Here is a 27,717-nt window from a genome sequence, read left to right on the forward strand (position 1 = left end):
TTGCTCCTGTGGGGATTGGCCACAGTATTGAGTATGTAAGTCGCTTTGGATAAAAGCATCTAACAAGTAACATGTAATGTAATGTAATATAAATACATATACAGTTTAACAGTAAACCCCTGCCTATCATAAGTCATAAGATTTGGTGACAAAACACCAGTAAACAAAGTCCATATGTATTTGACTGATAGCAATATTCATTTTATTTATGTTAAAATGTTCTACAGATATATTATGTTATGTTATATTTGTAACAATACTTATGAAGAGAAAATCTGATAACTTAAATTCAACATTCAACATTCATAATACCTTTACAAAAAAAAGTAAAACAAATGTTAAAATCAGATATGCAGAACCTTATTTTGCCCATCTCTCCATGGTATCATATCATCCAACAAGAACAATGAAAATGCTGTGGTATTAATAAGAAACCTGCGCTGAGGCAATATCCCAGATTACACAGAAAAGTCATTACCACCCTCATCTTGCCATACATTAATTCAACACTGAGATTGATAGGAAACCCTCAGGCAGACTTAGATTACAAGGGCACCATCCTGTGAAATCCCCAAACCAATATCATATTTTAATTCGACATGTTTGCCGATGTGAGATCGACATTCGTAGTCCAAGCAAAGAGGCCTGCTAACTCGCAGGAGCCACTCCAATAACCTTTCCATGTGGATAATTACAAACTTAAGCGATGGCATTAGAGCTATTCGAGGGGATACTGAGCATGGCTGTACATGAGTGCTAAAATTTGAAAATGAAATTCAACAAGCGCTGTGTGAAGGTGCGGATGATGTAACTATGTGCATGAAATATGCAATACTTCACCTGAAATATATTGTTATATCGATGTACGTTTGCCTGCAGACTTCAAAATAAATTACAGTTTATCTATTGTTTTTTGACTGAAACAAAATAATAATTGCTCAATGTATCCTGCGCAAAATTGCAGAGAAATTGATATTTATTTGTAGCTATTGGAAAGTGAAAAGTACATTTCTGTGCAAATCTACTGTTAAATAGCTGAAATAATCAAGGGTATTTGTGGCTAAAGATTGTTTTACTGTACAAGTAGCCACCTTATGTAGCCCCGCCCCTTTTCCAACTGCTGGTTCAAACGCTTTTTTCCTTTGATATGCTTAAGCACTAGCAACATTGTTAACAATTGTATTCAACATACAGTGGTGATGGTTTAACAGAAACACATCCTTCCTCTGTTAGTGACTGGCAGGATGACATTTGACAATGGCCAGGAACCTTTTTTTCCTCTGTAGTCTCTTGTTAAAGGAGCTATGAAAAGTACCAACAATCTGTACATTTAACTGTAAATCCATCCAACAAGCTAGCTAGCAAATGTTTGCTTTCCTCACTAGCTTTCGGCTGATTGGTGGCTCTCGTATAATTGGAAGTATAAATAACATCATATGGTTAGAGTTGCAGTGCTGACCTGTGTCTACCGTTCAGGCAGTGACAGTAATTCTCATACAGCTTGGCAAGTAAAAGTTGACGACTTTTATAGCAAATTTATAGCAACTACGCTTTAGCCGGAAGTGCTTAGACATAACTCTGCGATGTGGAAGCGCCCTAGCTGCTAAGCATAAGGTGACTAAAGCAACACCTTCTAAAGTTCAATCTGTAATCCCCCTTTTCTTCTGAAATGCAAGTCCTGTGTCTGTGAAGAAATAAGGAGGATAGAGGAATGACAATTGATTTCCATCAATCTCTTTCTTGACCTTCCTACTCTTCACCCATCAGGGAGACATTGCATATTGACTGACACACTGTCACCTCTGGCAGAGAGGGTAAACTATTTGAGAACACCTTCAACACTTTTGGGCATATAGACAAAATATCAAAAGTCAGGTTTAAAGCATTGGACCCATGCGTCGCATTAGAAGATGACCCTTTATTAATCCCTAAACGGAAAACCCACTTCAGCTGTTAAACCCTGTTAATCACAAATTACACGGATCAGATTGACCTCAATCAAAAGACAAAACCATATCATTATATTATTTTGTAAAGCTCTTCTGTTGAAATGTCTTAACTGCCTAAAATCTCTGCTCTCATTTAAATCTAGAGTACACAATCCAGTAACTACTTAATCTCAGGTATCCCTCATGTATGCGCTAATGTACTTTTGAAAAGATCAAAACTGCAAACTGCCCTCCAACAAGAGTCTTGCATTCCCTCGTGACAATTTAAAAGCTTTATTATCCGATGTTATTTTCTGATTAGTACAACTGTTTTTAATTCCCTCTCATTGTGCAGTTCTTTTAAATGTTTTTGTTCTTATGTCTCTCTAAGGAAAGATTTTAAAGAGGCCCTATTATGCCTTTTTAGGTATTCCCTTTCCTGTAGTGTGTTATGGGGTTTTGTATTGCAGTATATACATTCTTTGAGTTGGATATATATGATTTTATAATTCTTATTTTTTTAAACATCTTTGAGCTGCATAGAGGGAAGCATAGTAAGGCAATGGTTTGATTCATTACAGTGATTACAGTCAGTGGACCCCTAACCATCAGTTCCTCTTGGTGAAAATTCACAAACATTTTAACACACAATAACAGATTTTTCTTATAATATTCCATATTTAAAAGATAACATCCGAGCAGCCCAAAATGGAGGCAATTTCAGGTCAAAATGACCCAAATTGAACTGCACCGTCTGCTCTGCATACAAACTACCTCCGATGCGCCTCACACACACATGGGCACAGGCAGGTTGTTGGAAGCCACAAAACGACCAAACAGGTGCGAGCATAAACGAAATCCAACTGATGCAATATAGATAAGATATATACATAATGCTGCTTCATGCACATTTGTCCCTTTCTTGTGATGCTCAAGGGCTTCCTAGAAAGCATGCAGTAGAACAGGACCAGACAGGAAACAGCCTCACATTAAACTGAACTAAAGCTGTACTGAAGAGGCGGCCTTGTTTAATCCTTAAAATATGTTCTAATGACAATATATCAATAGGTCAATACTCTATTAAAGGGCCCATGTCATGCTTTTCCGGTTATTACCCGTCCCCTTGTGTTTTATGAAGGTTTTTATGCATGTAAACGGTCTGCAGAGTCAAAAACCCTCAAAGTACACCTTGTAGCGAGTAAAACTCTAACACAGAAAATACCTGTCTATGCTGCCCCAGAACGCCTCGTTGGAGATTTCTCTTTTTCCATTGTTTGCTTCCTGGGTTCTGTGACGTGTGAATACCCAAATCAACAACAAATGACCGGATTGGCCCAAATGGACCAATCCGCGGAGCACCTCACACACCAGGATCCCTTGGCTAACTAACAGGGAGTCCCATTGACTTGCATAGAGCTCCCTGAACGCTGGTAATAGACGAGTTGGGATCACGGAGAAATGCTCTCCGCAGACCCATTCTCACAGCGTTATAAACCTTTTTCTTTCTCAATATCAAGCCACACTTATTGTTTTTACTTCGGCTGTGAGTGTTTGTGTGTGCTCAGGATGAGTTTCGCTGTGTCTCACTGTATCGCCGACCCGGAAACCTGTCCGCTCCTCGCAGCAACGAGCAACGTCCCGACCAATCAGAGCACACTGGGCTCACAGGGAGGGGGGGGCAGGAGCTCCAACAAGCCGTTTAGGACAGAGAGTGAATACCTGGTGAATGCACATACTATACAGAGATGCTGTATGAGAAACCAATGTGATTTTGGAAAATTGCACAATTTAAATCTATTCTAGTAGACCTCAACAATGGAAATATGATCAGTAGAAATGGCCATGACATGGGACCTTTAAGGGTTCAGTGTCTGTTGTCATGAATCTAATGAAGGGATGCTGTATGTTTCAGTCACTGTAGAGCATGACTCTTTTCCAGTAGTGATATGTTACGAAGGACATTTACTCTCAAGTACTAAGATGTCCAGCAGCAGTATACAAAAAAAACTGCATCTTTATCAACTGTAATGAACACATTTGCATCAATAAATCATAATGCAGTCTTTTTAAATTTGATTGTGAAATTGCCTATTACGCATAACGAGTACTATTACTATTACTCAAGTAAAACATATTTGTACTACTTCCTCCACTGCTCTTTGCTCTTACAGTGCTACATTCAACATATAAAAGAAATATGGTTATTGTAAAGTATGCATTATAATATGAGGTTCTCTGAGGAAATCTAGTCAGATAAGCTAATGATGGAAAAGCAGCCTTTGCCTGTAGCTACCATACCTGATTATAGGCTTACTTTGAGTTTACATGCTTCTCCTCACGATATGTTTGGAATATTTTGGGCTACATTGATACCATGTGGATAGCGAAAGAGCTGTGATTGGTCAGCATGGGCTGAGACTTTTTAAGGTGCTTCTATTGGCTAGCGCTCCAACACATTGTGCGTGATAGGCTAAGGGGTGGGACATCTCTAAGCGGTTGACCAATCACAACAGAGCCAGCCAGCTAACCAATCAGAGCAGACTGGGCTCTGGTTTCAGACAGAGGGTGAAAAGAGGTGCTGCAGCACAGGCAGAATGAGAACAATAAAGAGCTTTTTGAACATTAAAGCATCTAAACATGTCATAGTAGATGCACAAAATACTAATAAGAACCTGAAAATGAACACAATATGTCCTCTTTAAGAGAAGAAAGTATCACATTAGACTTATTTGCCTGGTGTGACCTAGCAGTGACCTTAGATTTAGTTGAATGATTCCTGACATCAAAAGGACAGCCTAACGTTTGAATATGTTGATTTAAATATATAGTGATTAGTTAAAACAATTGCTTTACAAAAGTGAGCCTTGCTGCCATTCACACATGACCCCATGCAGTAAATGTTCCTGAAAAAGGATTGAATGTGTGATTGAAGGCTTAAAATGGCCTGATGATACACAGATCATTGGGTCCAGACATGGATCACAGGTCTGAATCCCATACAGTAAGTCGTGATAATTATTTCTGGCTTTCCAATTCAAAATAAAGACAAAGACTTGTAAAAGATAAAGACTTGCGCTAAGAACAATTTAAATGTGATAACAGGGGTTTTGATTCTTCGTGTGACAAGAAAGCCTTTCTGAACGGTGTACATTAATGAGAGACATAGCATGACAGAGAAAGGTTTTAGTAATTGGCAAACATTTGCTGATCAGTAGAGAGAGGCATGTGCTTAAGCTTAGAGTATGCTAATTTTCCTGTTAGTCACACAGTGTGGATGTGTAATGACATTCCAGTGTGTGGCGGAATAAATTACTGTCTTGCCTAATGATGACAATGCTACAATTTTGGGCAGACGATCAATAATCAAAGTTAAATCTCCTCATGATTGCAATGGGCGTTCATTAACTCGTAGATTGGCCTGATTAATGATTTTCGCGTTAAGATCTAGAAATCACTGTAAGGGAAAGCAACACTTTTGTACAGTTGAGTTAGGATACGTTTCGTGAGCGACTGCTTAACAACCTAAGCAATCACTTTATTAAATAGAGATAAATCCTACATCAGGTTATGCTAACAACTAGGATTACAGCAGTTTCATATGATTTGTTTAATAAGTGGCCTATTCCTTAGAGCCAAAGAAACAATGAATTTTGATGGGAGTCAGAATCACCTGAAGAATAGAACAACACAATGTACTCAGACTAGGAAGAAATAAGTGTTGTCCACTAACTGTAATGTCATCCTAATCATCACTTTGTCATCAATCCCACTCCATTTATTCCAACCCATGTTGCAGCTTTCAACTGGCAGCATGGATCAACAGTGCAGAATCCCCCCTTGACAAAAGTAATTTTAGCAATAATTCCCACTACACAAAGTAAGAGTAAAGAACCTCCCTGATTTTTGGTGTTATATATTTAACATGAGCATGTATGAAAACCTTGTTTTTGCCATTGAAATATACCAAATGTGAATTGTACAGCGCGACTTTTGGTATTGCAAAACTTCAAATAAGACAACACAGGAACAGGAATAAAGACTGCAATCCACTTTTTATGTTTTAAAAAATAAAATAATACTTCTTAATTGGATTTTCCATTGAAAGTAAAGTGTGTGTACCTCTACCAGCTGTCACCAAGAGGAACTGGACATTGTTCTGAGTCTGAAACCCTTATAGTCTGAAAAATCTCCCATTGGACAGAAATGCCCATTTGTTCAAAAGCCCTTTATCCGAAGAACATGGCACTGTAAAAACGTTTTCTAAATGCATATCAAACGGATCACCTAGGCTTTTAGAGTAGCCCCTTACACAGCCTGATACATGCTAAAATCAAACCACCCACAGCCTTTAATAACACACTTTAACATTTGAAAGACTGCCCTGACCTATACAAAATAAAGAACAAATTGTAATAAACCTTTTTCTTTTTTTAAGACCTTTTGTGTTCTAGCAAATATTGGGCAAACACAGTGAATCCTTCAGCTCTGAATTTAAGAATTTTGAGCTGTACAGTTCATACAAAGTGATTTACAATGGTTTGATGAGAATTCCAAGTAGAAATGAGTTCTCTTTGTTACCAAAATCAGTTATACAACCTTGAACGAATGTTGTACCCCACTAGAGTAAATCTGAAATACCAGCGGTAACAGGTGAGAGCCAAAAAAAAAACATTCCCTCCAAGTGCATCATTTCCCTTCGGATATGCGTGGGCTAAGGCCAACAGGAACACTTGTCTAACATCCATTGAGTGAAAAAGGAGAGACATGCGACGTGCAAACCTGGTGGGGGAGGTGATAAGGCTGTTTACCAGTGTTCAGCCCATACAGGGTATTTACATAAGCCCAGAGGCACATGAAAGCTGGCCAGCTATGTCTGCACTGAGGCTCTTTCCGTGTCTTTTTGGCTTGAGAGAGACAGTAATACGGTGTGCCTCCAACCCTCTCCAGTATAATCTCAACTGCCAAATTGTAAAGAGTATAAACAACCCCCTGTGACCAGTGGCCCTCGTGATGTGGTTCCCAAAGTGGTCAAAGAGAAATCACTTTATTATGGAGATAAAAAAACTGGATTTTGCTTTTCGTGTGCAGAACTTCCTTCAAAATGGTAGTATCCGTGTAGGATCTACAGTATTGATCATTGTGTGTATGGAAATCCAAATTCATTAACCGCCTGAATAACAAACTCTGATGATTTGGTGTGTAGCATGTATTTGTGCCCTAATTTTTTGAGATCCTTTGAAGATGCACCACACTTTTTAAATCTCATTATCAAGTCTATGCAATATTTCTATCAAAATTGTCATATCACATGTTGAGCCTGCTTCTCTGCTGACCGCTTTACATCCAGATAAATCCAAAGAGTGATGGGTGTATAATATTGCTTGTGGAAATCTCTTTTGAGCAGCAATTGATTGCGTATTGTAACCGCTTCAATATGGTTTTGAATTATGCCATACGGACGTGAACCATACTTAAAAATAGATACAAAAAAACTGATTCCATACATCAAAGAATAAAACAGGTTTTCAGGTTTTGGAATAAATTGGCTTGAAGTTGTGAACCTCATGTGAAGGCTTGTTTTTTTGTAGGCTAACTTCCAGTTTTTGTGGAAAATAAGAACATTCAGTCTTGAACATTCATAAAACTAAATCATTTTTTAAGCAACATAATCTCCCCTAATGAAGACTAAGTATATGATTGTTGTAGAGTAAATGCAATTGATATAAATAATAAGCTAACATTATGCTTTATGCAAAAAACACAGCTAAAGGATTTTTAAGTTACAAAAGCGTCAACATTCATGACATAAATTAACTGTTATTTTGTAGAACAAAATGTTAAAATTGAATAGGCTTGTCTTGACGACAGATCTGTATTTCAAACTGTTGGGAAAATACTGAATGTACTCCTCTAATATCAGAGTAGCACATGATAACAAAGGCCCTACGTGGCTGTGTACGTAACAGGATGTATGATTACCTAAAAGAGCATCAGGACACACTGTTTTAGGCATATGATAGCTATGTGACAACGATTAACATGATGATTCAGCCTCTATGGAGATAGACATATGACAGTCATGTTTATTGTTTACGCAGGCCTGAGCTAATCTGAACTAAATATTGAATACTGCTTTGAACCGGTATTCTGCATCTTGTGACTGTAACTCCCTCATATAAGCATGTGAAGGACACTGTTCGGGGAACAATTGTCCCACGCAGCTCTGTGTGTGATGACTACTTCCATTCTTGCAAGGATAATAAATACATGTATCCTGATATTGAAGATCAAGTCGGTGACGAGTGATATTTTTCTAACACAAACCAAATAACTAATTCAAATAAACCATAGACTTACAAACAAAGGAACTGGATGTCCTGACTGATTTCCAGGTTATTGGACTCATTCCTGCAGCGATTCGCCTTTGTTGTAATTAGTAGCTCACACTATTACCTTAGTCAGTGGTTTGTTGGCTTACAGTGCTCTTAAAGGGGACCTATCATGCAAAATGCACTTTTGTATACATGAATATGTGTCCCCGGTGTTCCAGGGAACTCACCAAGTGTCAGAAAACACAACCCTCTCTATTTTCCTCCATACCCAAATCTCTAAAAAAGGGGCTGCATCGGATCTGATCAAAACTGATCCAGATTTGAACACTGTCCTGACATCAGGACAGTGGCGCTACGGCTAAAAAAAAAGAAAAAGTGCAAATTGAGCGAAATGAGGCATGGCTAAAATGCATGATCTGTTTGGTATTTTGAAAAGAAAAAAGTATAAATATGCCTTATATAGGTATGGTCCACTACACTACACTATATTATTCAAATATAGCATGATAGGTCCACTTTAATTTAAGTAAGTGGTGCCGTATGTGTCTGTCAAGCCCCCAGGAAAGTGAGCCAGGCCTTGGAGCACATTTCAGTGTCCAAATGCCAAAATGCTTTTCTATTTACTAACATTGCGGTAGAGTTGTATGAAAATCAGGGAATCGCTTTTTTAGGGAGTTCAAACACGCCATTATTTAAATCATTAGTTCCTATAAGTTGTAAAATGCGCTAAAAGCAAAATCCAGAGTTATTATCTCTCTCCATTCATTTGACTGAGCTGAAACAGACAATGATGCAGCAGGTTGGAGGAGGGTTTTAAAAAAAACTCAAGCATGTATAGGCTAAAGTCCCTGGATATTCCGTTTTTTTGTTTTTTTTCTCGAGTCAGGCCATTTTCATAGGATCTTATGTTGCAGCTGTCGCTATCCATTATTTGTATAGATTAATCCAACAAGTCCTCCAACTCATACGACCAAATGGGTCGATTGTTCAAGCCCTTATTACGACCAAATATGTCGTTTGTTCAAGCGCTTAATACGACCTATAATTACGTTTTAAAGTTTTCGGCCTCTAGTGCTCCCGTTGAATGCAAACGTTACAGAGGGTCGTTTATTCACAAATAACCCTCTCTGTAAAATCCTAAATTGTAGGATAGTTTGGCCATTAAAATGCTTTTTGATTAGATTTCTAGCGAGAAGTGTATGTACTTTTAGAATCCACGTCCAGTCGATATGTAGGATCTATAGTTTGATAGATATTACGAAGATGATTTGAGGTTTCGTCAGGAGAACGTGTATATGTGGCAGCTTCCATGTAAAGTTACGGGTTGAAAACAATATTTCCGGTCTCGACGTTTTCATAATAAAACCAATGATCAAATGATTTAACAGTGATATCTGCAGTACTCATCCACTAAAAAACATCAGTTTATCCTTGTTAATTATACGACATTAATTGGTTTAAATTGTGAACAATGCTTTTGTGTTTTTCCCATAGGTTTATCTCTTTCGATTCTGAGAGACACATTTCTTTTTTCAGAGGTTTTGATAGGCTAAAACATCGAACTACACCCATAATCCTGGATGTTTTAGCCGCAATGCACGTCGGGATATGGTGTTTATGTGATATGAAATCGGAAAACATGAAAGAAAAAGAAAATAATACTTTTTTCCGAGTGTTCTTGCTTTTCTCTTTGGAAGTCATCACATAACGGCATTGTAATACACGGTTCGGCTGCATTAAATATTACACATCTGCCGTAGTTCTCTATTTATAGAGCCCTGATGAGAAGACTTCTGGACAAACTGGAAGAAATGCAGCCAAAACTGAATATGTGACGTGGATCATAAATATATCAGCAATTAAACAACATCTTCCATTTCTTTTCACACAACACTTCTCCTTGCAGTATCAACTAGGGGTGGGCGGATCGATCCCAAAATATCGATACTTCCGATATTACATTACGTTTCAAAATATCGATACTAGAGCCAATAGGATCGATACTTTTATACTTTTTTCCCCCCTCTCCTCTACTCGTCAATTTCATCAAAAACTATGTGCAGAGTGCAGACGAACACAAGTATATGCGCTCTTTTCTTCTCTCTCCACAGCTGTCCTCCTCTCCTCGAGGCTCGCGCACGCATTATCAAGCTGACTGACAGCAGCCAGCAGGGCAGGACAGCAGCAGCCAGCGACTCGCAAGTGCGACACACACACGCGCATGATGGCTGAGAGAAAGAGGAGCGTTGTGTGGAGCTATTTCACAACTGGCAATGAAAACTTAGCGAACTGTGATGTGTGCAAGAAGGCAGTTCGCTACTGTGGCCACTTTGTATTGTTATTTTTCATGTTTGCACTTTAAATTTGCAAAAGTAAAACGTTTATTTGTCTCTAAAAACTGTCCTGTCTTTAATCATGAAAATGAATTCAGATTTAGTCTATTTATGATGCATTCAGCTCAAAAATCATGTCATGCAGCTCTCCCCTACATGAAAGTACATAAGACGCTTTTCATTTAAAAAAGTATCGGTATCGGCGATACTGGCCCTGAAATACTTGGTATCGGATCGAATCCAGATGTTGTGGTATCGCCCACCCCCAGTATCAACACTAATTCGGCTGACTTTTATATTTGATCCAATTGGTATATAGGTTATATTTACACCATAACGGTGCACAGCTGATAGAAAGGGACTTGTAGTTTTTAAAGATATTACTGATTTTCTGAACTACCTTTCCAACTCCTCATGCAGTTGACTGTTACAGGTCTATACAGGTTCATGGTACAATGCATAAGCTTCAAATCGAGAGACTGAAACTGTATTTTCCTTTACCGTTCTGTTTTAATTTCACAATAAAGTTAATAGTAATATTATGTTTGATATTATTATGTTTTATTAACAATAAAAATATATTAACAGGAGGATGTGCAAAACAGACAAACTAATAAGGCTGAATTTGACTCAGGTGTAACTAAAGTCTGATTTAAGGGTTTGCAAAATTTGCCTCTGAACCTATACAAGTGCATGTTTCAGGCTTATCAATTAACAACAGGAGGGGTCACAGACATAAGACCAGCTGTTAAATAAAGCTCTTCTGACCTTAGCTGTCATGTGGGTATATTAATGCTGCCCATTATGGACACAAGCCATTTTCACCCATTTATTAATTATATGTTTTAAATGTGATAACACCACTGTGTTTCGTATCTCCTCAACCTCCAGGGTGTACACAGTTTAATACTGGCAACTTCTAATTGTGGGAAATACGAAAACGTCTTTTAAAACTACAATTCCCAGTATAGACGTGCCATAGAACATGTTGTGAAACAGACAATAGCCAGCATGTGTAATTCTGGGGGGGAGGGCTGGGCTGGGCTGGACCTGTCCAAGTCCAGTTTTGGATAGTCTGCCGTGGTTCCATTCCATTTCAAAGAGCTGTTTGACGCTCGGCGTAACCTTGTCGAACTGCCACTCCAACATCCAATCACAGAGCTTGAGGACTAATCACGGGGTTTGTAAAGCAAGGCGGATGTTGTAGTCCCAAACGATAGCTGGGGATTCTGGGTAGTGTAGTGTCTTCGGAAACTCTGTAGTGTCTAAACTACGAAAAAACTATTTGTTTCTCCGAATCGAAGGTTAAAAACACAAAAGCATTGTACACAATTTAAACCAATCAATATTGTGTAATTAACAAGGATAAACTGATGTTTTTTAGTGGATGAGTAATGCAGATATACTGTGTAATCATTTGACAGTGAGGGGAATACTTCCGGTTTTATTATGAAAACTTCGAGACCAGAAAATACTGTTTTCACCCATGCTAACTTTACATGGAAGCTGCCCCATATACACGTTCTCCTGGCGAGATCTCAAATCATCTTCGTAATATCTATCAAACTATAGATCCTACACATCCACTGGACGTAGATTATAAAAGTACAATATACACTTCTCGCTAGAAATCTAATAAAAAGTATTTTAATGGCCAAACTATTCCACAATTTAGGATTTTCCAGAGAAGGTTATTTGTGAATAAACGACCCTCCGGAGCGTTTGCAATCAACGGGAGCATGTTGTTTCTTACACGACCACTAGAGGTGCTACACTTTAAAACGTGACTCTGCGTCGTATTTAGCTGCTGAACAATCGACCTATATGGTCGTTTTTTGTAGGAGGACAGGCTGCATTAATCGTGTGTGTGTGTGATTCTCACTCTCACTCTTCCACTAATTGGTCGTTTCTCAATGTCGAGTAAAGCTGCTGCAGAGCCACTATTTCAAGTATACTACGTCATCGAGTGGCGCCGAAGGACTGTTTAAATGCCCAGCATTCGGCGCCACTCGATGACGTAGTATACTTGAAATAGTGGCTCTGCAGCAGCTTTAATCGACATTGAGAAACGGCCTTTGTCTCCCTCAAGGTGCTGCCTCCCCCAGGTGTTCCCAATCCCTAATCAGGACCTGCATAAAAGGCTTGAAGAAACTTCAGCAGCTCTTTCTGTGTGCCAGTTGTCAGCATGTGTTGGTGTATCTCTGTGTCAACATGATTGCTGTTAGAGTTAGAGGATGTTTTCCATTAACAGTCTTTAATTGGTTTTATATCTTTGTACTGGTGCCCCTTTCTTCCTTTTGAGAAAGTTGTGTTTTGCATTGGTTGGTGAACAGATTCAAAACACAATCTTTTGGTTTTAAAAATTGAGTTCATCCAGATGATTTAGTATGTTTGGTTTGTCTCTTTATCCCCTGTATAAGGAGACGAACAGTATGGGGAATGTAACAGAATGTGACAACTGATGCTGTGTCAACAGCTGACCCTATTGTAGGAAGAGCATGTGCCTGTGTTTTGTTGTGAGCGACAGGACTGCCAGGCAGTTTCTGTAAATAAGCATAATTTAAGCCTCCATATGGGTCTATCCTCTAAAAAAAAGAGACTCATTGTGCATATGCTGAAGAAGAGAAGAATACTAAATGTGGGGGAGCTGCAGCGCCTCCAGTGCCATCGTCGTTTGAGCATGTGTAATCCATCAAAGAATTCTGAAAGTTTCACGTTGGAACCTGGGATAAAACCAGTGCAACACTCTGATAATTGAAGTCTTAAATTGCACTGTATTTTATTTGTTTAACTACTTCTCTTCTTAACTTAATTTCAGTAAATATCTATTTCTTACCCACTGATCTTTGGGTGTGGGGTTTTTCATGTAGATTGTCTTAAAAAAACAAAAGGTTAGCTTTAGGTATTCATTGACTGGGTTTCTCTTGGATAATAAGTACATTCGTAAAACAGATCAATAAACTAAGTACTGTACCAGTTTTGTAGGCAGATGACATCCCCTGACTTATTCTGCCTAAACTCTAATTCGTTAACCGTTAGTCAAATGTAAGGCAAGGCAAGTTTATTTATATAGCACCTTTCAACACAAGGCAATTCAAAAATGAAAGACATTAAAAAAATGGCATTTAAAAACAGTCATTAAAAAGCAAAGATAATAAAATAAACATTAAAGGAGAGGTGTCATGGCCATTTCCACTGATCATAATTCCATTGTTGAGGTATACTAAAGTAGATTTATACTGTGCATTTTTCCAAACTCACATTGGTTTCGCATACAGCATCTCTGTAAACTACTTGTATTCACTGAATTTCACTCTCTGCCTTTAATGGCTCGTTGTAGCTCCAAAAGCTCCAGCCCCCACCCTCCCTGTGAGCACAGTGTGCTCTGATTGGTCGGGACGTTGTGAATCGTGCTGAGCTCCGTGGAGGTGTTGTTTCCTTGTTTAGCTTACATAGCGAAACACAGCCAAACTCATCCTGAGCACACACAAACTCACAGTCGAAGTAAAAACAATAAGTGTGGCTTGATATTGAGTAAGAAAAAGGTTGATAAACGCTGTGAGAATGGGTCTGCAGAGAGAATTTTGCTGCGATCCCAACTGTCTGTTATCAGCCTGCAGCCAGGGAGGAGAAATCTGCAGAGCTGCCTGTGTGTGAGGAAGTCCGTGGATTGGTCAATTTGGACCAATCAGCGGGGGCTTAACGTAACGGCTCCGCGGACGTAACGTAACGGCTCCACGGATTGGTCGTTCCGGGTACGGCATGACATCATGCCGTACCCGGAAGAATCAAATGGACAATGACGTATCTCCAACGAGGCGTTTTGGGGAGGTATTTTCTGTGTTAGAGTTTTACTCGCTACAGGGTGTACTTTGAGGGTTTTGACTCTGCACACCGTTTACATGCATAAAAACCTTCATAACACACAAGGGGACGGGTAATAACCGGAAAAGCATGACACCTCTCCTTTAAAAGAATACATGGATAAAAGTTACAGTGCAGTTTAAGATATGAATAGTTCAATTAAAAGCAGCGGCAAAAAGAAAAGTCTTCAGCCTGGATTTAAAAGTAGTAAGAGTTGCAGCGGACCTGCAGGTTTCTGGTAGTTTGTTCCAGATGTTTGGAGCATAATAACTGAACGCTGCTTCTCCATGTTTAGTTCTGACTCTGGTGACAGAAAGTTGACCAGTCCCAGAAGACCTGAGAGTTCTGGATGGTTCATAATTTAGCAGTAGGTCAGAAATGTATTTTCGGCCTAAACCATTCAAAGCTTTATAAACCAGCAGCAATATTTTGAAATCAATTATTTGACACACAGGAAGCCAGTGTAAAGACTTCAGAACTGGAGTGATGTGATCCACTTTCTTAGTATTAGTGAGGACTCGAGCAGCAGCATCTTTCTAATAGATTTTTTAGTGAGACCTGTAAAGACACCATTACAGTAGTCAAGTCTACTGAAGATAAAAGCATGGACAAGTTTTTACAAATCCTGCTGTGACATTAGCCTTTTAATCCTAGATATATTCTTTAGCTGATTTAGTAACTGTTTTAACGTGACTGTTGAAACTCAGGTCAGAGTCCATGACTACACCTAGATTTCTGGCTTCATCTGTTGTTTTGAACATTGAAGACTGAAGCTCAGCGCTAACCTTTATACGTTCTGCCTTGGCTCCAAAAATCATTACCTCAGTTTTATCTTTGTTTAATTAGAGAAGGTTCTGACACATCAAGTCATTGATTTGTTCAATGCACTTACTCAGTGTTTGAATTGGAGCATAGTCTCCTGGTGAAATGGTTACGTACATTTGTGTTTCATCCGCATATGGTAATTTATTTTGTTGTTTTTCATTATCTGAGCCAGTGGTAGCATGTAGATGTTAAAAAGAAGAGGCCCCAAGATGGAGCCTTGAGGAACCCCACAGATGTGTATTTACCTATAGAAACAACATTTTTTTCTGTCCTTTAAGTAGGATTCAAACCAATTTAGAACTGTTGCAGAAAGTCCCACCGAGTTTTCTAGTCGGTCTAGTAATATGTTGTGGTCAACAGTGTCAAACGCAGCACTGAGATCTGAAGTTTTTTTTTTTCTTGTTTTGTTCGCTCCTCATTGTCTGTTTTGTTTTGTCTGTCCACCATGTACAGCGACCTTGGGTCCCGTGAAAGGCGCTTTATAAATTCCATTTATTATTATTATGAAGTTACCTATTGTAACTCCAGCTTCTATGAGTATAGGCGTAGCCCTCTAAGGCTATCGCTATTGGGTAATCCCCTGCGCACTGAAACACTTGTAGTCCACGCCCACCCGTGAGGTGGGCCCCACCCTCGGGCTCCCTTCCTGTATAAATAGGAAGGAGGCCCGACAATCTGCTCCCACACAAACAACTTTTCTTCAGCTATTCGTGGAGCCAGTGGGGCCCAGAACTTCCTCTTTCAACAGGAGTTCCTGCAGCTCTGAATGGAGCGCAAGACACTGTTCCTGGGATGACAGGAGTGTTTCCTGTATCCCATTGAACTGTGGGGGGGAGGCGAACTGCAGGGTGTACCCTCTGCTGATCAGCCTGCTCATCCATCTGTCCATCAGACACACGCGCTAATCGGCAGATTAGTGGCAACTGGCTTAGTTAGCGAGCTCTGTAGTTTATTAACACTAGAACCGCCAGAGATTTTTTATACCTAAAACCGCCATCTGGGTCTCTCTCTCTCGCTCTATCTATAACTATCTATCAATATATCTATCCATCTATCTCTCTCTCTCTCAATCTATAAGGAACCGCAGTAGACAAAAGGCGTTGCTATAGCAACACGTCATGTTTATATGAAAAGGGGTGGGGTCAATATGACCCGCTGGGCGGAAATAGGTATAAATGGCAATTTTTTGGGCGATTTCTTCAATCTGACTTCATATTGACAATTTTTAACAACATAGCTACATAACACACTTTCAGGAAAAGTCACGGACTGGAAGACTTTAATATTTTATTGAAAAAAAGTTACATGCAATAAAAAACAGCTCTAGGTCAAATTGACCCGATTGGCGGTTCTAGTGTTAACCGACAGGTTAAAACCGGCAGGCTTCTGCAGCGAGCCCTGCTGTCTACTAATCGACAGATTAGTGGCAGCCGGCTTAATTAGCGAGCTCTGCAGTTTACTAACCGATAGATTAAAAACCGCAGGCTTTTGGAACGAGCCCTGCTGGCTACTAACCGATAGGTTACACAGAGTGGGGGATATGTGAGAAACACTTGTTACTGATAACACAGACAACATGTTGGAAAATGAACAAACTATATTTTCCTCATCACAACCCCCCCCAAAAAGTCAAAAACGGCCCTGCTTCCTTGGAGGCTCCCGCGGAGCAGACCAGGAGCGGGGGTTCCTCGCTCCCCTTCGACTCGCCGACCGGGAGACCCTTTCTCTGGGGTGGCGGAGGAGCGGAGACGTGGGACGGAGCCCCTGCAGCCGCCGAAGGGCGACCCTGACGCCGTGGCTGCGGTTGCTGTGGGCGCTGCGGACACTACGGATGCTGTGGGTCATGTCATCCGCCTGTTCTGCGGCCGTCTTCATTGACTCCACCATGGCGTGGAACTGGGGCCACTTTCCTGGCCGCCTCTGTAACGGACGCCTGCTGCAGCCAGAGTTGGCGCTGGATCTGTGTCACCCACGCCGAGATCCTCGCCTGGGAGACGATGGTCATATGGCCATATAAGCATCTAATTCTATTCTTCTATCTGGGTAAACGGAACAGAGAACATCACGAAAGATGCCAAAAGCAACCAGAAATTGCCCTATGCTGAGGTCTTTGAGGAGCCGGGGGTCTGCAGCCTTGAAGACGGCAGTGATGTTTCCTCCCGTGGCAATGGCTTTATCGCACTCCGGGGAAGGCAGAATGAGGCTGACGAGATTAATGTCCTTCCCTTCGAGAATTTTTAATCTGAGCCATGAGGAAATGTTAGCGGCTTGGGAAATGTAAGGCCTACCTGAAGGAGGAGCTGGAAGGGCAGAAGCCAGGGAATGAGAGGGAGCTACTACTTGTGAATGTGGAGCGACCTGACCCGGCATGAAACACTGCGGCAGGAAACACTGCCCTAATCGCAGATGAGGTTGAAGCTCCGGCAGAAACATTTTCCATGGACTGAAGGCGAGCGTCGATTGATAGCATGGAGCTAGCCAGGGATTGCAGGGAGCTGGCTAAGCTACCATCCGTGAGGGGATGATTAGCGGTGCTCCCGGGCTGGTGGTGGACAGGCGAGCTCCTGAAGGGCTTGACTTCCTGTCCTTTTACCTCCGCGGCTGCGGCCGCGTCCTCGCCCTGGTCTTTCGGGAGAGCTGACTGAAACTGCTGGCATGGTCTGGGGGACCGCGCCGGAGACTTGGTCCGAAAGCTCGCGGAGCTGGGAGAGAGGGAGGCCTGGAGACGAGCGATGAGGAAGTCTGCCTCTGCTGTACATGAGCCGCTGCGGGAAGCCACACGATCGCTCATGCGCCGTTGGCTCGAGGAAATGGAAGCTACCTTGAGTGGTACGTCGGAGCCAGGATCGAGAACCTCCGAGAAAGGTTTGTGAACGGAATCATCCGAGTTAGACATCTTGAGGTTATTTTCCTTTTCTTTAAAGTGTTTTTACGAGGAGTATTGTTTGTACTACCACTGCGTATTGTCACCTGAAATGACAGCTGACAAGAGGGAAGAGCAGATATAAAGGGATTAGCGGGTGCAACGATAGGCTTGTGAGAATGGAGAGAGGAGTGATTGGTTAGCTGGGGAGTGACGCCCCCGATCACTTAATGAGGGAGGAGAGAGTAATGAAGTGACGTGTAATATGAATGAAGAGCTTGGTCTTCCTGATTGAACTTGCGCTGAGCTTTCATATGTTGTATAATGTCCTCTAGGTTTTTATCATTAATCTGATGGAATTGTGTCATGATGTCTGAATTGATTTTAGGTGGACACAGGGACAACACAAATTCAGCGGTCTCTCCTCAAGCTTTCTTAATGTGCCCAGAGGTGTTCCTCAAGGTTCGGTCTTGGGACCGACCCTTTTTACTATTTATATAAATGATGTGGGTCAAAGTATTGATGCCTCTGTACATCTATATGCAGATGATACTGTTGTGTACTGTTGTGCTAGCACTGTTGCCCTTGCATTTGAACGTCTGCAGTCTGCTTTTGACACTTTTCAGTCACATCTGTTCCACCTTAGGTTGGTGTTAAATTCAGATAAGACAAAAGTCATGTTGTTTTCCAATAAGAAAAGGTTACCAACTGTTCTTCCCTGCATCATGTCTGCACAGCATAACCCCATTGAAGCTGTTAACACCTACAGATACTTAGGCATTACTATAGATGACAATCTCTGCTTCAAACCACATATTGACAATCTCTTAAGGAAATTGAAATTAAAACTGGGATTCTTTTTTAGAAATAAGGCCTGCTTCTCCACAAGTGCGAGGAAACGGCTTGTAGCTGCCACATTTTTGCCGCTCTTGGACTACGGGGATGTTGTGTACATGAACGCCTCAGCTCACTCCCTTCATCTGCTGGACGCTGTCTACCATGGGGCTCTGAGGTTCATAACCAACTGTAAACCCCTCACACACCATTGCACGCTGTACTCTTTAGTCAACTGGACATCATTATCAATGCGCAGATCACTGCACTGGTACAAACTCATCTATACCGCTATGCTTGGACTGCTGCCCCTCTACATATCCACTTACATATCACACAAACAGTACAGCTATAGCCTACGATCTCAAAATTACATCACTCTGTCCGTCCCCTCAGTTCGCACGGTGCTTGGGAAAAAAGCCATATCATACTCTGCCCCCTCGACCTGGAACACACTTCAGCAGGAACTTAAGCTGACCAGTTTGATACCCATCATGGATTTTAAACTAATTTTAAAAAAGCTGGAGAAATCATCTGTGGGTCTTTGCACCTGCTATATCTGACTACTTTATATGGATTTCAATGACTACTTTTTTTACGATGTTGTATTGTATTGTTGCCTCTGTGTTTAGTGTCCTGTCTGTCTGTAACTTTGTGTGGTAGTGTTACCACTGACAGGTCTCTCTTGCAAATGAGACCTTGTGTCTCAATGAGATTTTTACACCTGTATAAATAAAAAAAAATAAAAAAATGTGCTGTACCTGATGCAGAGGCACTGACTGCTTGTCTGATTTTCTGAATTTTGTCAGTGAAGAAGGAGGCATTGCAGGCCCTGGTGGATAGAAATTCAGAGGCTATTGACACTGGGGGGTTAGTTAGTCTGTCGACGGTAGCAAACCAGGCACGTGCGTTGTTTTTGTTTTTGGTAATGATGTCAGAGAAGAAAGACTGTTGTGCAATTTTGAATTCCAAATGATAAAGGCCAAGTCTCTCTTTATAGATTTCAAAATGAACCTGGAGATTTGTTTTTCGCCACCTACGTTCAGCTTTTCAACACTCTCTTTTTTCTGTTTTCACGGTCATGGCCTTTCTCCATGGAGATATTTTCTTGCCAGACACATCCTTTATCTTAGTTGGAGCAATGGCATCTATAACATTTTAAATGTTTGAATTAAAATGATCTACTAGCACATTTACTGAGATGTTAGCAGGGGCAAGTGTGGAAGAAAAATTCTGAGTAAACATTTCCCTAGTATTTTCAGTTAAATATCGCTTTGTGGTTACCTCTTTTTGAAAAATGTTGTGAACAGAAATAGAGCTCTCAAAGAAAATACAGGAATGATCAGAGAGTGCAACATCAGTCACCACAACCTTAGAGATATTCAGACCCTTTGAGATAATTAAGTCCAGAGTGTGCCCCTTATTGTGCGTGGGCTCCGTCACATGCTGAGTCAGTCCATAGTTATCAAGAACACAAAACAGTTCTTTAGCCCCTTTGTCCTGGGGGTTGTCAACATGGATGTTAAAATCACCAACAATGACTAGACGGTCAAAGTCAATACACACTATAGCAGGGGTGGGGAACCTTTTTCCTCTCAAGGGCCATTTCAATATTTTCAACATCCTCCGAGGGCCGTACAAATTATTGACCTCTGCTTAAAATTACTAAAATCACAGCCCATTCATTTCGCCTTTCTTTCATGCTGTGCAAAGAAAAAGCAACCTATTAATCCAGATATTTTACCATGACTCGCGCATGCATGCACGTGCACGGTTGTGGCATGACCACCAAAACAGAAAGATATGGACACAAGATGTGTGCAAATGTATTTAGTTTCCTATCCATGTGGACATGATTTAATTGGGTGGGGGACCTAACCTCCTCTAAGGGGGGTCCGGGGGCATGCTCCTCCGGGAAGATTTTTTTTTAAATGCTAAAGTTAAACGCATCAATCTGGTGCACTTTGAGAGCAACATTAAGAGATCTATGGATACAGCTCTCAACACCCATATGAAACAGAACTGTAAGCAGATTTATTTTTCTATATTTTACAAATCACTCCCCTTTCATACTGTATTCTTGTTTATTAATAACAACTTATTTTTACTGTCATATAGTATTTTATACCTGTTAGGTATTACTTTATTCTCTTATTTTTTTATAACTATAATGATCATATAAAGATGTGCCTTTATCTCACTGGTTGTTGATAAAGCTTCTTATATTCGTTAGCATAGCTAGCTAACCAGATGCTAATAACAACAAAGTTATTGACTGTATGATCAGTATGACAGATGAACAGATCGCCAATGGGCTTACAACTAAGACACAGCCACGCAACTTTTTTGCGCGTGTTTATAAATTACCTCGAGGGCCGTACCAAATGGTCTCGCGGGCCGTATACGGCCTGGGGGCCGGAGGTTCCCCGCCCCCTGCACTATAGACAGCAGTTCAGTAAAGTCATCAATCATCTTGCACAGTATTTGGGTGGTCTATAGATATTTAGGAACGGAGCTCGAGAGGAGCATTTCAGCTGAAGGGCCACATATTCAAAAGAAGCAAAGTTCCCATAAGATGTCTTCCTGCATTGAAGGGAATCATTGAACAAAATAGCAACTCCTCCTCCTTTCTTATGCATTCTTTCCTGACTCATAAAACTAAAGTTGGGAGGGGTTGATTCGATAAAAACAGCTGCACTGTTATTTTGTTCAATCCAAGTTTCCGTTAACATAAAATCGAGATTGTGCTCAGTGATAAAATCATTGATTAAAAATGTTTTTCCTGGCAAAGATCTGACATTTAATAAAGCTAGTTTACGTTCGTTAAATACACTATCAGTCAGATTTGTTGTGACAAGCTGTGGCTGACATGGAATCACTGCTAAATTTGATAAACTCACACAAACGTTTGAGCGCTTCCTGTTTCTAAGCTAATTCACTGATCTTAATCTATTACCTATCAACACAGATATCGGCAAATCTACTGGCAGGTAGGGCCCCGACATGTCCTGGAAAGAGTTGAGAGTGCCATACGCCCTTGGGCCAGGACCCAGCACATATCAGTTAGAGTTTGCTGCATTTTGTACACACACATCCTTATCAGGCTTCAGAGACCGCAGATGCTGTCTTGAAGGGGGGGGGGAAGGACGTTTTGGTCCGGATGATTGTGGTAGGCATGGTGATGAAGACGGGGGAGATGGTGCGCATCTCTGCTTCGGTGATTCTGGTGGGCGTCGTTGAGGGACGGGGGTCAAGGACATGCTGCTAACCCTGTGTATCGCCTTAACCTGTTAAGCCCGAGAGACCCCAGTACCGGGGCACTGCCGCAACATCTTGCAGGAAACAGTGTCTGAGGGCATGTTCATTTAACCTGTTAAGCACCAAGCCTGTTTTTCATGTTTCAGGCTCGAAAATGACATTCCCAAAACAAATGACTACAACTTAACTTCTAAAAGGGCTATATGAATAATTTCTTTTATCAAAGCAAGGTTACATCTGTGAGTTGGATGTAGAAGTGTCAGAATCAATATAGATGCTTGTTATTTTAATGAAAATTCAGATTTTACATAGTAAAAAACTGTAAATTATAGTGTCCGTCCAAAAATTCTTTTTTACAGATAGTGAAAACTACCCTTGGACGATGGGTTAGTAGACTAAAAGCTTTAGGAATCCAAAGTACAACATATAATAAGTACCCTGTATCAAGATTGATGCAAAACAAGTGACATTTGACCTTTTTAGAGAGGTTTAGCCAAAACCACCCCACCTCTGAGGTGATTTGGGTGAAAATGTTTTTTTTTCCATATCTCTGGCGCCCCTTGGTCGATTTTGATGGTTGACACCTCTTTCTGACTGTTAGAGCCAATAGAATCGAACGGGGAGGCCCCCACACACACACATTGTGAAGAGAAGAGGTGGAGGCTTCGCGCATGTAATTTTGCAGCAGAGTGGACCGATCTCTCGCTCTGACATTTGGAAACGAAAAAGCAGTTTTATTGCTTATGGATTATCAGAAATCATTTCAAAGAGGACACAGACACATTGGATTAACCTATGGATTAACTGCAGCATCGTTTTTTTATCGTTTTAATGCCATTGAAGACCAGTTTTGACCAAGGTAAGCCATGTTAGCGTTTCTAGCTACCTAGCTCCACATGTTACGCTTTCGTTTATAGCGTCGCAAATGTTTATCACTGAGTGTTGAGGTGGGCACCCCCAGATTCTGTGTCTCCAGCTGATGCTAATCGATGGGTTGGCTGTGCATCTAGGATAAGTAATAAGGGAGTTATGAGTGAGTTTAGGTGCAGAGATAGGTTACATTTTTTCGCTCGTGGCTAATTCAGAGGCTGAGTGTTAGCATTGTGGGGTTTTTTTGGAGAAAAAAAATTAAAAAGATCAGTTAGCTGAGTTTCTTCCCGTTACATGGATATAAAACATTCATAGTTTATTAAATATTAAGATTCCTTAGACGTTGTTTCCTGCAAATGACGCGTTTATCCGCCCGGTACCGGGGGGGCGGTGCGTAACAGGTTAATAAACTATGAATGTTTTATATCCATGTAACGGGAAGAAACTCATCTAACTGATCATTTTTTTTTTTTTTCAAAAGAAAACCCACAATGCTAACACTGAGCCTCTGAATCAGCAACGGGCGAAAAATGCTAACAGATTACTACACCGAAAATCACTCACAAAACCTTATTATTTATCTTTTCTCTACATCCATGACATCGTTTCACATCGTGAGGTGACACAGAATCGATGGGTACCCTCATTATCACTGAATTATACGAAATTGTGACGTTATAAGCAAAAACGGACATCAAAACAGGTGACGCTAGGTAGCTAAAAATGCTAACATTTTTACCTTGGCTCTGTAGTCTCTCCAAAGTGGTCTTCAATGGCATTAAAACGATAAAAACGCTGCTGAAGTTAATCCATAGGTTAATCCAATGTGTCTGTGTCCCTTTGAAATGATTTCTGATAATCCATAAGCAATAAAACTGCTTTTCCGTTTCCAGATGTCAGAGCTAAAGATAGGTTCGCTCTGATGCAAAACTGCATGCGCAAAGCCCCCACCTTTTCTTTTCACAATGAGTGTGTGTGGGGGACTCCCCATTCGATTCTATTGGCTCTAACGGTCAGAAAGAGGTGTCAACCATCAAAATCGAGCAAGGGGGGCCAGAGATATGGAAAATCCACCCAAATGACCCCAGAAGTGGTTTCTTTTTGCTACATCTCTCTAGAAAGGTCAAATGTCACTTGTTTTGCATCAATCTTGATACAGGGTACTTATTATATGTTGTACTTTGGATTCCTAAAGCTTTTAGTCTACTAACCCATCATCCAAGGGTAGTTTTCACTATAAGTAAAAAATAATTTTTGGACGGACACTATAATTTACAGTTTTTTACTATGTAAAATCTGAATTTTCTTTAAAATAAAAAACATCTATATTGATTCTGACTTTTCTACATCCAACTCACAGGTTTATCATTACTTTGAGAAAAAAGATTATTAATTTAACCCTTTTAGAAGGGAAGATATGGTCATTTGTTCTGGGAATGTCATTTTCGAGCCTGAGACCTGAAAAACAGGCTCAGGGCTTAACAGGTTAAGGGAGTAAAGTCAATGGTTCTAACTCCAGACTTGTTGGAATCACTGAACACATTTTACTTGAGGATGGGAAATGGAAGGTTTCAAACCACCATTTACTTAAAAAAATATGTTATTTTGAATCTTCTGCCATACGAATAAAGTATGGCAGAAAGTAGTCGTGAGTAGTTTGTTATAAATGGCTCAGTTCGGGGTATCAGGGTTATGATATGTACTAAAATGGCCAAAGTTAAACACTTTTAAAACAGGTTACACTGTGTGCCCAAGGACAAGATTTTACCTCCAAGCGCATCATATAGTTTAACTCTGACATTATTCCGTGAAAAACACCAATGGTTATACACAATATGTGTAATTAGAATAATACCTTTGCTTCCCTATTGCACGGACATATACCTCTTTTAGTGTTCCCCATATTTGAGCATAGGCTTGTAGTTAGCGCATTGCAGGTTCTTCACTGTACTTGTGACCTGAAACATATAGTACTTTTTCTGAATTACTCAACTTGATTTGGTCAAGAATGTTCTCACACTTGGCATCAGCTGATCACCCCAAGGGGCTCCCCACATCAAAGAATCCGTACTTGCCTAACAGCAGGAGAGAAACCACGTCATGAACCTGAGATTGCCAAACACCACGTTTGCGCGCTCCACTGTGTTCAGCATGCAGTGGGAATATCAGAAGTACATCTCAAAATAAATCCAGAGGACTGCAGGATAATCCAGTCGCACATGCAACACACCCATTGCATGTGAAACAGAGCGCAAAGAGCAAAAGAAGAGAAAGGTCTTGATGTTTTTCTTATCTGTAGTTGATCATCTCTGGGACACCATTGTTACAATATTCCCTTATCTGATGTATTCCACGTAGCCTTTAGATTAAAAAGTAAGTACTGCAGCCTCTTAATTTTAAAGGGCCTTATTATGCTCTTTTTTAGGTTTCATAATTGTATTTTGTGCCTCTGTGACATGTTTACATGCTTTAATGTTCAAAAAGTGTTTTATTTGTTTCAAAGCGCCTGTGCTGTTCACCCTCTCCAGGCCTAGTCTGCTCTAACTGGTTATCTATCATATCTAAAGTAGTTATTTTTATAAGCATTTTTCAACTCTTTATAAATAGTTTTCCAGTATAATTTGTCTTTTTGTCTATGTATACACAATAACAAGTATAAATGTCTTGTGTGGCCTTATTAACTCTGATAGATATATTAAGTTGCCTATTAACTGACAAGTGTTAAATGCATGAAGTCTAATCACCAGTGTGACAGTGTTTCTAAATGTGATTAAGCTTTATTGTCCATGAGTGTTTGACTGTACATCACGTGTCTTAGCATTGAATGTTACTGCAATTATTGTAATTTTAGTCAAGAACATAATCACACCAATTAGCTTAGCTTGGTGATAACGGGGGGTTACGTATTGTAACCCTAGTTATATAAACACAGGCGGAGCCCTCTACTGGACTCTATGGGTACTACCTTATCCCGCGTGCATTCTCACACTGAGACTTCTATAGACGTAGCCGGCCCAGGGCGGGCCTACCTGAATGTGCGCGCATCACACCGTATAAAAGGAGGTCTCGCCTCCTGACTGCCATCCTATACCTCTCTTCAGCGAGCGGAACAGGACAGACAGTGCCCTGAGTAGAGGGCTCCGCCTGTGTTTATATAACTAGGGTTACAATACGTAACCCCCCGTTATATCTCTCACAGGCTCCGCCCTCTACTGGACTCTATGGGTACAGTGGGTGGAGCCCTGATGTATACGCGCACTGTCGTCCAACACCAATCCACCCTACTGCCCCTGACCGGCTTTTCTGGTCAGCAGCTGCTGCCCCCCCCTCTCCTTTAACCCGGTTGTGACCGAGGAGAAATCTGGGCTGCGGCTGACAGAGCACACCCTGCTGCGCTTGCCTCGCAGAAAGTGTGCTAAAAAAACAGTGCCGGGGGACCCCCCCCTTCCGCCCGTAACGGGCCAGCGCGCCTCTTGCCTATCCCGGGACCCTCAGAGGGCCCAGAGAAAGGTGAAGGCGCATCACGTCCGGGGAGGGGGTCAGATGCCAACTGACCCACAACCCCCCCCTCCCCTACAAATTCTGTGTTGCCCCAGCAAGCACAGACGAGGAGAAAGAGCCAGACATGTCCGAGAGATAAAACCATATAAAGGGGCCTGGCGTCGACCAAGACGCCGCTGTGCATATATCCTCCACACTCACACCGTTGAATAAGGCTGTTGATACAGCTACAGCCCGTGTGGAGTGCGCACAAATCCCCGTGGGGCACATGCCTGCCTGTCCGTAGGCATGTGCAATGCACTCGCAGAGCCAGCCTGCCAGGCGTTTCTTGGACAGAGCTTTCCCGATCACCCCGCCCCCGAAGCACACGAACAGCTGTTCGGTGCGTCTAAGGGCAGCCGTGCGCTCTACATAACATGCATGCTCCTAACCCCCTGTAAAAACCGCGACATCAGTGGTTGACTAAAGGCTGACCTGCCACCAAATCCCTCATGACAGGACGAGATGGCTGCTGCATACACCTTCACTGTGGAATGCGCCAGCCCTCTATCCACCAATAACTGTAAGAAGGACAAAATAGAGCCTAGCTCACAAGATAGGGGCTCTATTCTCTGCTCCTCACACCATCGCTGGAATCCCAGCCACTTTGGCCTGTAACAGGCTGTGGTGGATCCAGCTCTAGCTGCCTGGATAGACTGAATAACACTGTCAGACAATCCACCCTGTCTCAGCCTGTCCCTCTCAGGAGCCAATCCTGGAGAGGTTGGCCGAGCGTGGGTAACGCCCCGATTGCACCTGCCTCTTGAGACATCGCCCCCCAGAACTGGGGGATCGCCCAGGGCTGGCCCACCTTCATCTGTGTCATTTCTGAGTACCACGGCGCCCCATCGCGATCCGGTGCCACCAGAATGACTGCCAGACGTTCTCGCCTCACTCTCCCCAGGAGAGGGAGAATGAGACGCAGCGGTGGAAAGGCGTATAGCAGCTTCCTTGGCCATGGCTCGTGTGCAAACGCGTCCACCCCCAAGGGCGGGTCGTCGCTCAGGGCCATGGAGAACCACAGGGCACAGTGGCTGTTGCGCCGGCTGGCGAACAGGTCCACTTCTGCT

The sequence above is a fragment of the Trematomus bernacchii genome, unplaced genomic scaffold (genome assembly GCF_902827165.1).
Source record: "Trematomus bernacchii unplaced genomic scaffold, fTreBer1.1, whole genome shotgun sequence".
NCBI classification, from domain to species: domain Eukaryota; kingdom Metazoa; phylum Chordata; class Actinopteri; order Perciformes; family Nototheniidae; genus Trematomus; species Trematomus bernacchii.